Below are 14138 nucleotides of genomic sequence, written 5' to 3' on the forward strand. Positions count from 1 at the left end.
CATAAAGATGCCGAGAGATGCATTCTAAGAGGCTTAAATATTTGGCATGGCTCAGCTGGCACCTATCGAGAGCACCGCTAACTCAACACACTCTCCTGTTGGACTAGGCTTGTGTTATCAGAATCCAATTCAATGTACTGCAACGGCATAAAATACCAATGGCTCGCAGTAGAACATTTTGGCACTAAGTGAAAGTGAGAAGGGAAAACGCTTCTGTTTAGGCGCTACATTTGCAATGAACTCGTGATAACATAAAAATATTTGGGCCTGAAACATTTTGCGGCACAAAATGATCGTAGGCAGTGTTGTTCTTATAAGGGGTGTCACTAGCATAGGGGGCGGATTAGGATTGCGAAACAAGAGAGAATAGTCAAATGTAACCCTTTATCTAGGCCTATTTTAGGAAGTTGGCAAGGAGAAGGAATCTGAGCGTCGCTCGCCATAGAAGCTTCATACGTGAAGCTCCGTGAAGAAAAAGAAGTGTATCTTGGGAATTATTCCGCGGCCAGAAACAACGTCAAGTTTCTAAACGGTACTTTTTCAAGAATGCCCTGACTCATGCATGGTCTTTGATCCTAAGGTTGCATTCTAAAGAAATGTAATTACCACGAAGTTTCCTGCGTTGCGCATGCGTTACATTAACATCGCCGATGTGATTACGGGCCGTTGAGGTCATTGCATCGCGGTAGATACGTGCCACAAGATGACCATTTGGTCTATCAAGATGCACCTTGCTATAGCCTTGGTAAAAGAAATCTGCCGCTCGGCATAACCATCAGGTCAGAGGGTCTTCTGGATAAAGACTCGCGGTCAGGTCGTTTTATTTGTATTATTTCTTGAAGGAGTGCCTTTCTTGCTCGGGATCTTCCTGTGGACATCAGGGAAGAAAGTCCATGGGTTGAAAGTGGTGGTTGAGCCATGCACCCTAACGCCAGCTCGTGGGCAGGACTAGTTGACAAGGTTTTGAGCACTGGTCTGGTGCTCACGTGACGGTTGGCTTATGACCTGTGGGGCTTTAAAATGCGCTCGCATGCAATATTGATGTGGTTGGTGGTAAAGTTTCACTTTTGGTATCTATTTAGTTCACGAAGTGCCCTGCGGCCTTGCGCATAAAGTACATATTTTGTTGCTTGTATTTTACCGCTGTGGATTATTGCTCCACTCAGGTCAGTGCGCTTCAAATCGATGCGAAATTTCATTGCCTACTTAGCCGATTTGTGTTCTCACTCTCTCACGCAGGTGCAGTGGGTTTGCATGTTTTCGCGGCATGCCGCTGTCGGCGCAGTTAAGCTTGGTGCTAACGCTCTTCGAACCATGAACCTACACACGGAGTGCCTTACTTCTGCCTTGGAGGTCTCCTCTGCGGTGGTTCGGTGTTTATTAACATGCGTTTGTGGGTTCGTCTTATCAGTCAAATGCTTTTTATCTACAGCGTGCTCATCTTCCAGGGTATTTTATTTACAAGGTAACTTATCACACAAATAGAGTGGCCGTACAAGAAAACTACAAAGCACATGCCTGTGCACAAGATGCTCAATCAGACATGGCAAAAGCAATAATTGGAACACGTGGTGACTTAGCTATTGTCTTCTTTTTTAATATATACAATTTTGCTTTTACGAAAAATTCCGCGATTTGGCATGTCCTCGCCAGATGCACTTGCATTGCGACGAGAACGTCTCGCGTAGTCGCGACACGGCGAGAAAGCACCGTGCTGAGGAGCCTTGCCTATAACTTTGTGTGGATATCGTCGCACAGAGAGCGGCAGGGGCATCTGACATCGCGTCACTCTATCGCTAGCGATAAACGTGCCTTGCTTTTCTAGCTGATTGCGTTTCTGGCACTGGGCCAAGCTCTTTTCAGAATGCATGAAACGATTTCGGCCCTTACTTTGACGCGCCCAGTGAATATGAGTCAGCGAATGTTAACACGCGAGAGTATAGCCGCTAATTAAGCTAAGCTTTACCCTACAAGGTGTTCTATCGCGTCTGATAACCGTGACCAGCTGATTACGGCACGCATTGGACCCCGAATCCACTGCGCAATTTTATCATGTCGTACAGTTTTGCCTAGCCAGCCGAATAAAACTTTGCTTACACCGATGCCTGAATTGTGTTTGATCTTGATGATTTTTTGGGCTTGCGGTATTTCGAATAAACATTGTGTTGTGAGCGTCGTGCTCATCAGCGTCTGCGCATGCCAGCATGGTATATAGGCCCCAACCAACTTCATTGCAGAGCAAGCCGTAACGGAGTGACCACGAATGCGTTGACGCCGTCCAGAGAAATCAACTGGTGTATGGAAACTTTGGGAAGGTGATTCCTGCTCGTAGATTGCTCTGGGCGATCGACTTTTGACGTCTGCTTCTATGAAAGTCGGCGCCATAGTTATATGAACCTTAGCTATCGCCAACATGCAAATGGCAGTGTGTCGTATTGCAGCTCGTGAATTATCGCTTAGAGAATAGGCGTTATTTTTTACACATAATAAGGGTTGGTGAAGCCGTGGCCAGCGAGTAAAACGCTTGCGAAGAACAAAACATTTTCGATTAATCAAGCTCCACAACACAGTTCACACTGCACACACTGCACAATGTCTGCTCCCGTGCTCTAGACAAGTGTTCTCAGGGCTTCGCTTTGTGTTCTTGTTCAGCTCAATATTATTCGTGGATGCAAACTTCCCAATTTTCAGTTGGATTTCAACTTTTTAACGTCCGCGTGGATTAGTCGCGAACAATTATTACGTGTTGCCAATGCAAAGGACGTTTGGTTAACAAATGCAGCCGCTAACCATTGCAGTGTCTTCGTATGCGTATTTTGAGCTTTAAAGATGAGAAGAACAAAGACAATTTAATTACGAGAGAAAAAAACAAGCAAGTTAATTCTTGGCTCATGTTTACATGCTAAGGTATATTCTACAGAAAACTGCGCATGAATAAAAGTAGCAGGTGCGGCTGATAACACGGAGAATAAGAAAAAAAAACATATGCAAACGGGGTGCTGCGAATTGTACAGGATATCAGTTAACATTCGACACCATGCTTTTATCCCGCTAGACCTGTAGCCTAGGCCAATCAAGAATTTGGGAACCGAATTCATAACTGAAGCTTTCATAACATTGAATTTCCATAGGCACAGATTATTTGTACTTTTATTCCACACACTGTATCTGAATGTCTATGCTTGAAATCTATAGACCATGTGGTGTAAATACACATGAGATATTAGCTTTGAGAACAAACTAAAATTGAAAGAACACATAAATTCCTAGTAAGTATGCTTAAAATGTGAAAAATGCACCACTATCCACGTGCGCTTGCTCAAGAGCATACATTGTCACTCTTTGAGCATTTTCACATATATGCAATCAATTTGGGCGTTAGAGTTTAGTAGGTATTTGTTGTCCCTGACACATTTCTTATGTTTGCTTTCCATTTCTCTGCTGGAATAGAGAACACTATACACGTGAGCTATAGGTTAGCTAACAAAAGTGGACAGCTTAAGGTGCCATGGCCCTTGCTTACTCACAAGGCTTCAATGACCACACGGTTAATTTTTCTCCAATACTGCCAAGTTTTCACTCATAGAGAAAGTGCCTTAGACCAACAAAAAACACAATCAAAATTACCCCCTTGATATGCGCAGGGCTAGGCGATTCAAAGGCGATATTAAGAGCACATGGCAGCCGGGGCTGGTTGCACTACTGATAAGAATTTTTGATGATGTACCACTGATGCTGCGACACTGATGAGAGCTGTACATGTCAAAGATTTCTAGGATTCACAATAATCCATTGGATACTGTCTGTGTGTACGCATTTTATTAATCTTGTGTATTTGTGAGCGCAGTTCTCATTCGATCTAAGGGAATCGAGAGTGCAAGAAACTAATTTTGACAATTTGCTTCATGGTAAGCCTCAAGTGTGCTTTCGCCCACTCATACAAGTGAAAACAGTGGTCTGTTTTAAAGTAAAGAAAAAAATGTGCCTTAACAATCGATATTGATAATCGTTGCATGCAAACAGCTCAACACTTGTCGAAATGTGTTAATTTGATAAAAAAAAACATACGCTCAATGGCGTATATTTGGTACAGTCAGGGCGTTTAGATATAGCGCTGGTTGTGTGATTGTGCCATTCAAATGAAAATTCATGCTTCAGTCTGCATTTTTGCAGCAGTAGAACAGCTGGGTTTTCATTAGGCCGATTCCTCATGTGTGTGTTATGTTCAGCAGCGCGAGCGTTGGCGTGGAATGCGAATGCTATCTTTCTTTTTCACTGGAGCCATGTAGAAAGAGGAGTAGCGACCACACCAGCTCCATGGCGGGAAGGCAGTGGGAGAAGAGGAGGGTTGTCATAGCGGAGCACACCAATACGTCATTTGAACCTGAAGACGCCAGGAATCGCACGTGTGACAGCCCGTGCTACGGAAAGAGCTGTTCTCGTTCGACGCCGAACGCGCCTGCAAACAAGGTACACGCGAAAGCACGCTAACTTCGAATCGAGGTGTCTTTCTCGAACCCGCCAATCGTGGAAATGAGCGAAACCGGCAAATAAAACTATCCCCCAAAAAAGAATACTGCAGAAATCATCGCCAATGTAAGCAAATAGACCAAGCGAACAAGCGAGCGAGCGAAGTGACCGTCCCCGTTCGCCCCCACCTTCCTGGCCATCCCCGCTTCGTGGCACGTCCGACACGTCCACTTCTTGCCTCCCTGGTGCACTGGTGTCAACGTCGTCACAGCATCGTCCTCGATGGGCTGGCCACCCCTGGGTGGTCTGCGATGAACGAGTGCGCGACAGCCTCCCCTCCTCATTTCTCCGCCTCCATATCCCGCCACTCACTTGCCCAAGAGCACATGCTCTTTCCCTCTCTTTCCTCAGACGTACGAGCCGACAGCGCGTCTCTCCTCTTCCCGCCCCTCCCGCCATGAAATCTCACGTACCACGCCCACTCGCCACTTTCGTCCCTCGCCCCTCTAAGCACGCGCCCGTTCCCTTGGTGCGTTTTCTCGCCTCTTCCCTACCAGTGCAACCTACCGTGGTACAGCGGACCTACCACTAAAACGGCCGAAAGGGCCAAGCAAAGCTATTCGCTGTAAAAAAAAAAAAAACTTTATGCGGCCCCTGTAAAGAAGAGGGGGGGGGGGGGGGGTTGGGAGGGGACATGACTGTATTTCGTTGTTTCTTTATATATTATAACTAACTGTAACCAGATGCACTGCGTGAAAAATGGTCTACTTCCCTGGACCTCTCACTCAAATAGCCCTAAAGAATTAATCAAACATTAGTGAGTAACTCAATTTTGTTTAAGCTGATGTTGTGGGACGACAGAATATCATGCACTGATCATTGAAATTGGAAAGCAAACGTACTAGGATCGCTACCCATGCTAGCTTCCTAATAAATTTTTTCTTTAAAAAGGAAAAAGAAAACTTTATTAGCTAGAATTTTTTTATTTGGAGCTGCATGATAAAGGGCGGCGATCCATCTGAACAAATATTACAGTTTTTATAGACAACAGATCCTTCGCTGTTACATCCATGCACACAGACTAACCAAAGAATAATATTTGGCGAGACAACTCTGTGCGGTAATTACCGAACGCTATATGAAAACAATTTCGCATCATGGCAAAAACCGAAGATCCGTGCACACTACTGCATGTTCTATGACAAAACAGCATGCTGATTTAAAAAAGCTGAATGATGTAGACGTTTCGTTTTTGTTACTAATGCAGGATGAAAATCTGACAATGATAGCAGCGCCAGTGCTCGAACTTTGGACATATAATTTCGCATAGTGGCCCGTTAAGGCTGCTAAGCACAATGCCGACACCCACCGATTGTATGCGGGGTGCATATATGTTTTGTACGAAGTACATGCAAAGAATCCGTTACTTTATATATACAATATATAGAAATGCTGAGTAAGACGTGTGTCTTCGGCACAAATCCGGACGGTGCTCTGGCATTCTTTTAAACAGGCGCTGGCTGAGAGTTCTAAGCACATAAATAAATGAAACGGTTCCACAATGTAGCACATCATTTCAATTGAAAAGGAATACCGGGGACAAGTCCAAAATGACAACACATTGACGAACTCACATTGAAAATAAATATTCATAAATTTGGTAACGTTTCAACAGCTAAAAAGTCCTGTGTTTACTCAAAGCACAAGCGCACAAGTCTAAACCTTGCCGGAAACAGAAGAAACAACTTACATAAGGGTGCACCTTCGAAATGTTTTCTGGATCACATATTTTGATAATTTAAAATAAAGGTGATCTGTCTGATTCAATATTTTACCGTAGAGTGTTTTGGGAAGCAACTCAACTACCGTGAAGCTCGCCAATGAAACCTGTCAAACTATAGCTGAGTGTGCTCGCCACGCACTCCAGCTGCGCAGACTGCAGTACTGATTTCCTTGTGCATGTTCACGTCACGAATGTCATGATCTTCACACCGAGAGAACACGGAAGCAAGAAGGACGTATTCCCGAGTGTATTTACTCTAATAAGAGCCATGATTGCTGCAGGTGGTCCCACGAAAATCATTTCATGCCGCAAACATGTCGGAATGGCAGCTACACACTTCAACTATTGTTCAGGCTGAAGGTTTTACAAATGCAATCTAATTCGTTTTAGTTCCTCCCACAAACGGTAAATATATCTGGTATTGGTTGCGAGGGATTACAAGTGTTTTATACTGTTTAAAGGCGTATGCATCTAAAGTACAAATGTGTGAATGTAATAACTAACCAGCACCGAAGGTGAGTGTGAAGAACAATCATGAAACTATTATGTGAACAAGATAAAGACCCCGAAAACTCAATATTGTTTTACTAGTATTGTGAAGACAGCATGAGATAGAAGCCCTGCTCTTTTTTAAACTGCTTTCACGGTTCTTCTGTCTGAGGGTTGTATTTCAATCAGAAAATGACTGATGCAAGTTTGCATCGCCCTCAAGATTGTTTCAGCACAGTTTCATCAGAAAAGAAGGGAGGATATTTGTGGAAAACAAAGCTGAAATTTTCTACGGTATATTCTTCCCAAGAATTATCGCTTGCATTTAGGTTGGATGCATGTTCAGAAGAAATCACTTTTTTGTTTATTTAGCTACCTATTTTCCACAATTTCAAACTTGGCGGTTACTGTTGGATGTCACACTACGGTTCATCTAGAGACCTAATATACAGTTATGTGGCACATGTAGAGAAACCTACGGGAATAAAACATTTTTTTTTCGAAAATGTTCACCTCTGGGGCGCTATAACGCAAAGCTATTGCAAACTGTTTGTATTCCAATCTCCTCACGTCAAATTTATCTAACCACCGACGCAAGCATTGGGAGGTGACCCGGAGCGTTGTCTGAACAGCCTAATCACACTCTCCTCGTTTATAAGAGGTCACCTTTCTTCACTTTCAAAACGAATAACATTGCCTGCACTGAGAGGTGTTTGTTATCAAATTGGCTGACAAGAGGCGAGGAGCGTGCTCTAGTGGAGAAGGTCTCGATGGGGCCGAGCCAGTACAGTCAAAATAGATAACCGCATGAAGAGGGTGGTGCCGGTTTCTCCGATTGGTCCGCTTCACCTTACTTAGCTTGCGGTGGCTAGTCGAAAATCGCAGCGGCGTGCAACGGAAGGATAAGAATGCCGCAAGAACGGATCCTCAGGAAGGAAGAGTTGGCAGAGCGATGTCGTATGCGTGCCCAAAGGGCTCGATAACGTTTTACTGCCACGCAAAACGGTTTATCATGCGCAAATAAATACATGCTCACCGGCAGGGGTGAGTAGCGAGGGCCTGAGCGATCGGCGGGCAGCCATCTTCTATTCCTTTCGGAACGGGGCAGTCTGTGGCTATTCAGAAATATTTTTCAGTTTTGTTCGACATATTAATGCATTTTTTTCGCGTACACGTCACTTTGTCGTGGGGAGTTTTCGCGGTATTGTGAGGTCGCGTGACATGCAGGCGAAGTGGGCGCAACCAGAAAACATTGGACCAATAGCAGAGGGCTAATGGTGAAAAGGCGTCGAATCAGGAATGATTATTTTCTTTTGTGTGGCTTAATCATGCATAATCAGTGTGCACACGTTATATCAGATGAGGAGCTATCGCCGTTTTCGTGACGTCGCGTGACAGACAGGCGAAGTTGGGAGTGGCCCGAAAATGTTTTGACCAATCGTGGAGGATGATTGCAGAAATTGGAATCAAAACAGTTTGGAATCAATTTACGTTATAGCGCCCTTGGAATAGACACGTTTGGAATAGCTTTACGTTACTGCGCCCCTGTATTCGGACACGGCTCTAAGCATAACATATACCTGATATATTTTTGTGAATTTTCTGAAAGTTCCATATTTTGATAGTAATGGTATAATTACCTCAAGCTATACGCTGAACCGGGGATTCTTCATTATTAAACACGGGTTAAGGGGATCTCCGTTAGATAAATCCTGCGATTTTCTGTTAAAATTGTCAGTTCCGCTCTAATTGACACGAACTTTGACGATTTGCCTCCGCTGCAAATCTAAAGTTAGTTCCACACATATTAGAACATATATGGGGGGAAATCTATCTGTATGTTACAACACTGTGTCTAGGCGTTGGCGTTCCGATCAGAACCCCTGGTTCTAATCAGAACTCCTGCGATTTTCTCATAAAATTGTCAGTCCTGCTCTAATTGACACGGACTTTGACGATTTGCCTCCGCTATAAATCTAAAGTTAGTTTCACACATTTTAGAACATATATGGGGGGAAATCTATCTGTATCTTACAACAGTGTGTCTAGGCATTGGCGTTCCGATCAAAACCCCTGTGCTTTTTTTTTGTCCACGGTGGTGCGGCTGTTGGAGCTTAGAAAATAAATGCGGCTGCCAAGACATGGGGGATAGTCGCAAATGCTTGCGTTGGTGCAAACGCACACATATATCTCCATACATACATGCATAGGTGGACATATATTTATTGTGGAAGGGTAAGGTCGAATGTCGCACCGATACATTCGCTCGCACGCAAAGTGACGGCATCCCAAAAGACGAATGCTTACCATTGCATAACAAACTAGCTCTAGATCAAGCACCGTATTTATCGCCCTTAACTACCAGGCCAACCGACACCACCAACAAAATGCACTAGCGCCATATTTAAGCGCACGCACTTGTTTAAATTTTCTTATTTCCCCAGAAAAATTCATAAATGGAATTGCCTTACTGAAGCAAGGGATCGATCAGACTGCGAATTAACATTTTTTGAGCCTGCGTCGTTGTTATTCTTTTTTTTTGCTGTTCTCTGCTACTTTGTATTTGTTTTTTTTTTCACCCTGCTTCGCCTTGCGTCCGCAGTATTGAATAAATAAATAAATAAATAAATAAATAAATAAATAAATAAATAAATAAATAAATAAATAAATAAATAAATAAATAAATAAATAAATGTTAACATAGTAAATAATGCGGTTTGAGCCTCTTAGTAATGCTTCGCACATTTCGAGTTCTTCTATTATTAGTGATGTTGTGTCCTTCGGAAGGGCAGAAAGTTGGAGAAGTATGCTTTGGAGCACTACAGTGTTTGCGACCTTGTCCAATATTAAATTTTGAGGGCTCTTGATTAAAGATCGACTGTATCTTAAGGAAACATGAGTTTGACATAAGCCACACATTCTGCATGCATTAGCTGAAAAAGTGCAGGCCATGTATAAATAAGACCTCCCCCCCCCCCCCCCCGTCCTTCCTTTCTACTTTCTCTCATGTGAACATAGCGAAACAATAACCAGCAGCTATAGACAGCGAAACCCTACACCAACCGGAGGGCGAACAAAACTAAAATCATACAGCAATTCTGAGAATCGTGTATTAATGCGGAAGCATTTTTTGACTCTGCTGCTACTTCGCTTTTGCTTACTTATTTATCTAGCTTCTGCATGCCTTCCTATCGCTACCCATCATCGACCATTACACTATTATAACGATTAAATGGGTTAACTTGACGGATTGTGCATTTATTTTGCAGATATATTTTATCAACTCAGTAGGACTGCCTACACAACGGGTTTATTTTTGCCATCACCGCAGCTTTTTTGTTTACTTGTTTTAATTCGCTTTCATGGTCAAACCTTGACGCGGTGACGGCGACATCACAAGTTCTTCTTAATTACTTCTTTTCTCTCTTTTTTCTAACGCTACCCATAATCTACTATTAAATCATTATAACAATTACACGTGTTAACTTCTCTATTTTTTGGTTCTTACGACTTTGACGTAGAGACGGCAATGTCACAAGGTCCATTTACTTTGTTTCTTTTTTTCCCTAACGCTACCCATCTACACTATTATAACGATTAGACGTGTTAACTTCTTTATTTTCTTTGCATTACGACATTGACGCTGCGATGGCGACGTAACCAGTTCTCTTTAATTATTATATTTTTGTCTAACACTTCCAATCATCTACTATTACACTTCTATAGCGGTTACGTGTGTTAGCTTGACCAATTCTGCATTTATTTTGCAGATATAAGGCGTCGTGGGACGTGCAGATTCTGCTCGGTACTCGCAAAAGAACACTTACGCATTACTGCAGGACTGTAGGAAACAAAGGAAATGGAGGGAAACCTGATAAAGTCCATTTGCCTTTAAACTGGGTGTGATGTAAACTGATGCCAAAGCAACTTTGACTTCTATGAATGTTTCTTTTTATTGCTGGGGTTTTATGTGCCAAAACCAGTTCTGATTATAAAGCATGCCAAGTGGAGGGTTCCGGAATAATTTTGAACCCCTGGGGTTTTTAACGTGCCCTACAACGCAAGCACACGGGCGTTTTTGTTGCATTTCGACTCCCATGAATGTAATGTGACTCGAGACAGAGGTCTGTGTGAGCCACATTACATTCAGCTCCCGTGAATGCAATGTGGCTCACACAGACCTCCGGCTCGCACGCTGGGGTATAGGTTCGAATACAGGCGAGAAAACTTTTTAAAGCGAAACTTTATATGTCTAGGCGAAATCGTGTATGGCTAGGCGAAATCGTCTGTTTGAAGGGAACTATCATAATCAGCATTGACTCGAGTGCCATCGTCTTCTTCCGCAGCTGGGTTGTTGGCGCCCCTCGGGTTGCGCTCTTGCTCGTGCTCGGCATGTGCTCGTGCCACTGCCCCTACGTTCGTCGTCGTAGTCTTCTTCCACAGCTGGCTGCGTTGCCGCTCTTCATTACAGCGTATAATATCACTTCTCCTCTGTCGTCGTAATGGGGAGGCCGCGTTTACGGGGGTATGAATCATTGCTTAAGGGGGTATGAGCCATTCATAGTCTTACGTGACGGACAGACTTAATAGCAGAGGTGATACGCGAATGCGTGTGCGTACCTATCGACAGGATGACCACCAATACGGACAATAAGTACGTTTGTTCCTTTGTTCAAAATTCCGTGTCACCTTTGTGTCGTGCGCTAAACAGCTTCGCTGGTCATCCGCCTTCACTGAGTGGAATGGCTCATGATTTTTTCAAGACAAAGCTACAACAAAGCCCGAGCATCGTTAAACTGAAGCGAGATGATTGATGCCTATTTCAGCTTTACGTTGCTAATTACTGGCTGTTGTGACATTTGTAGCAGGCATAAATTGGCATTTCTCTAGACCTGGGAAGATTATGAGAAATGGGTTGCTAAAAAGGAGAAAGTTTAGTTTCCTGCAAATACTGAAAGCTTTATATGTGTTGCTCACAATGGATATAACGTGCAGATGCTACATTGAGTTGAGCTAAAAGCATAGTATAACTTTTCTTTATCACATTTGGACACGTGTAAAAACATTCTTCTGTGGACAGAAAGGGAGCGTGACCTAAGTCGTGAACAATCTAAAGGGAGGGTCCTTCTTTACTGTCTAACCTGATATTAAGGCAACGAGAAACATTGCATCCCGCACACGACCTCAAAACTCGTAAACGAGTTGATGTTTTTTTATCATGAAATGTCATACATGCAGCAGCTTCAATCTGCCAGTTGCATTCGACTGCAGGAATAATTGGACCACAAATAGCAAATGACATGAAGAAATAATCTTTAAAAGAAAATGATACAGTGCTCGCAGTGAGTAGTGACTAAATAACACAAAAAAGTGTGGGTTACGTTCGTGAAAAAAAAAACGTTGCCTTGTCTATCCTGTTAACGGTGTTAGATAAAGAAAGAATTAAAGCATGCTATGTTCTGTTGTTGTTTGTTTGTTTGTTTGTTTGTTTGAGCTAGTGAATTTTCGGTATGTACTGTTGTCCTAAGCCAGAAAGAGTAGTGGACGTCATCCATTATGCCAACCTTACGTATGCGCGCACTTAAAAAAAAAACGCTCATCAACATGACATTTATTTTAAAATATTGTGTTAATGACGTGCCGTTTGAGTTTATTATTTAGCTGTAATCATTTCTTAGCGCACTTTCGAATAATCCAGATCGAGAATTTATGGGTTCCTTAACGCGGCTTCAGCGGAGCTACGCGAGTGAACGCGTCGAGTTATTCCCTATTCGTGTCAGCACCGGTGTAACTGACAGTTGCCTTATCGCTTTAGCTCTTGCGTACATAATAACTTTGTTCCACACACCAGAACATGTAATGACACTGCACTGTGAATAACCAGCACCGGCGACGTGAGGAACTCCCGTATTTATGACATTCTTCACAGGCGATGCAGTTGCGGGAACTTAGCAAATAAAGACGCCTTCGCATACGTTAGGCCCACGCGTATGCATAGTAAAGCGGGCATATACTTACGGTCGCTGCATAAGCCGAATGCAACGGTGACAACTACGGTTGCACGCTAAGTGACCGTATCAGAGAATGCTGGAGGCTAACCGATGCATGTGCGTGTACAAAAATAGTAATGTTGCTTTAGACCTTTAACAATGCTTAGCGCGATTCCAGCCATACGAGTTTGACGATGACCTCCCCCCCCCCCCCCCCCTCCGAGTACATCGGGGGGGGGGGGGGTGAGAGCTGACGCCAATGTTTGTAAGCACTTTAAGCAGGGTACCAAACTGGGAAAGTGAGTACTTCTTTACGTTTGCAGGCTAGCATGGACACCAGTACATGCCAAAAGAAGTACATAAGGTGACCGGACAAAGCGGAAGCTTTTTGTGCTATCCTTCTAAAAAGAAGCACAGTAAGCCCGACCTCGCAACAAGTTCTGAGGGCACCTTGTAGAAAAAGGGAAAGAAATACTTGACTCAGACTCTTCAAGGAGAAATTCTCGATTGTGGCGAACATGAGTTGGACGTAACCACCATGTTCATCAAACAAAGCAGACAAGGCGCCACCCATGTATAAGTAGAATCCCCCCTCCCCACCATTTTTTTTCCTGCTAAGCACGAGGTCGCCGGATTGAATCCCGGCCACGACGGCCACATTTCGATGGGGGCGAAGTGTGAAAACACCCGTGTACTTATATTTAGGTGCATGTTAAAGAACCCCAGGTGGTCCAAATTATTCCGGAGTCCCCCACTACGCACTGCCTCGTAATCAAGTCGTGATTTTGGCACGTAAAACCCCATATTTTTTTCTCTTTTTTAGATATGGGAAACTGAACGTGGACGATATATTTTTCGTCATGCACTTGCGTTCTTTTAAAAAATCTATAAGAATATTTTCTTTCAAAAAGGCTGAATGCCCAGTATTCGAGTACATTTCTTAATGTAATTTCATTTTTGCCGCAACTATGCATTATGTCTGCAACATATTTCGTGTTTTATTGTGCAGCTGTTCTTTGTGCATTGCAGTGCTCTAAGAATTGAGCGCGTTTTAGGAATTTTTGTGAATTTTGTTGTATCCGTTTTTGTATTCCTGATGTGATGTGTTGGATGCCGCGTATATTGCGGGCTCGGGCCGCGTCCGGGGAAATATTTTCTCTTGTCATACAGAACCACCACAGTTGGAAGGGCGCAATCAAACAGATGTTAAACTTAAACTTCAGCAGTAGCTACACTGGGAAGGCACATTGCCAGGTGTACACATAAATCTAATGAGCTAGCGGCAGCGACAGTAAGCTCTTCATTGGGACATACGAGTGCTAAGCCCTCTACCAACCAAGTATAAATGCGACAAATCTCCAATCTGAGAGAAAGGGATTACGTGCAGCCACCATAGTGCCAATCGT

Source organism: Dermacentor silvarum, chromosome 7 (genome assembly GCF_013339745.2).
Source record: "Dermacentor silvarum isolate Dsil-2018 chromosome 7, BIME_Dsil_1.4, whole genome shotgun sequence".
Taxonomy (NCBI): Eukaryota; Metazoa; Arthropoda; class Arachnida; order Ixodida; family Ixodidae; genus Dermacentor; species Dermacentor silvarum.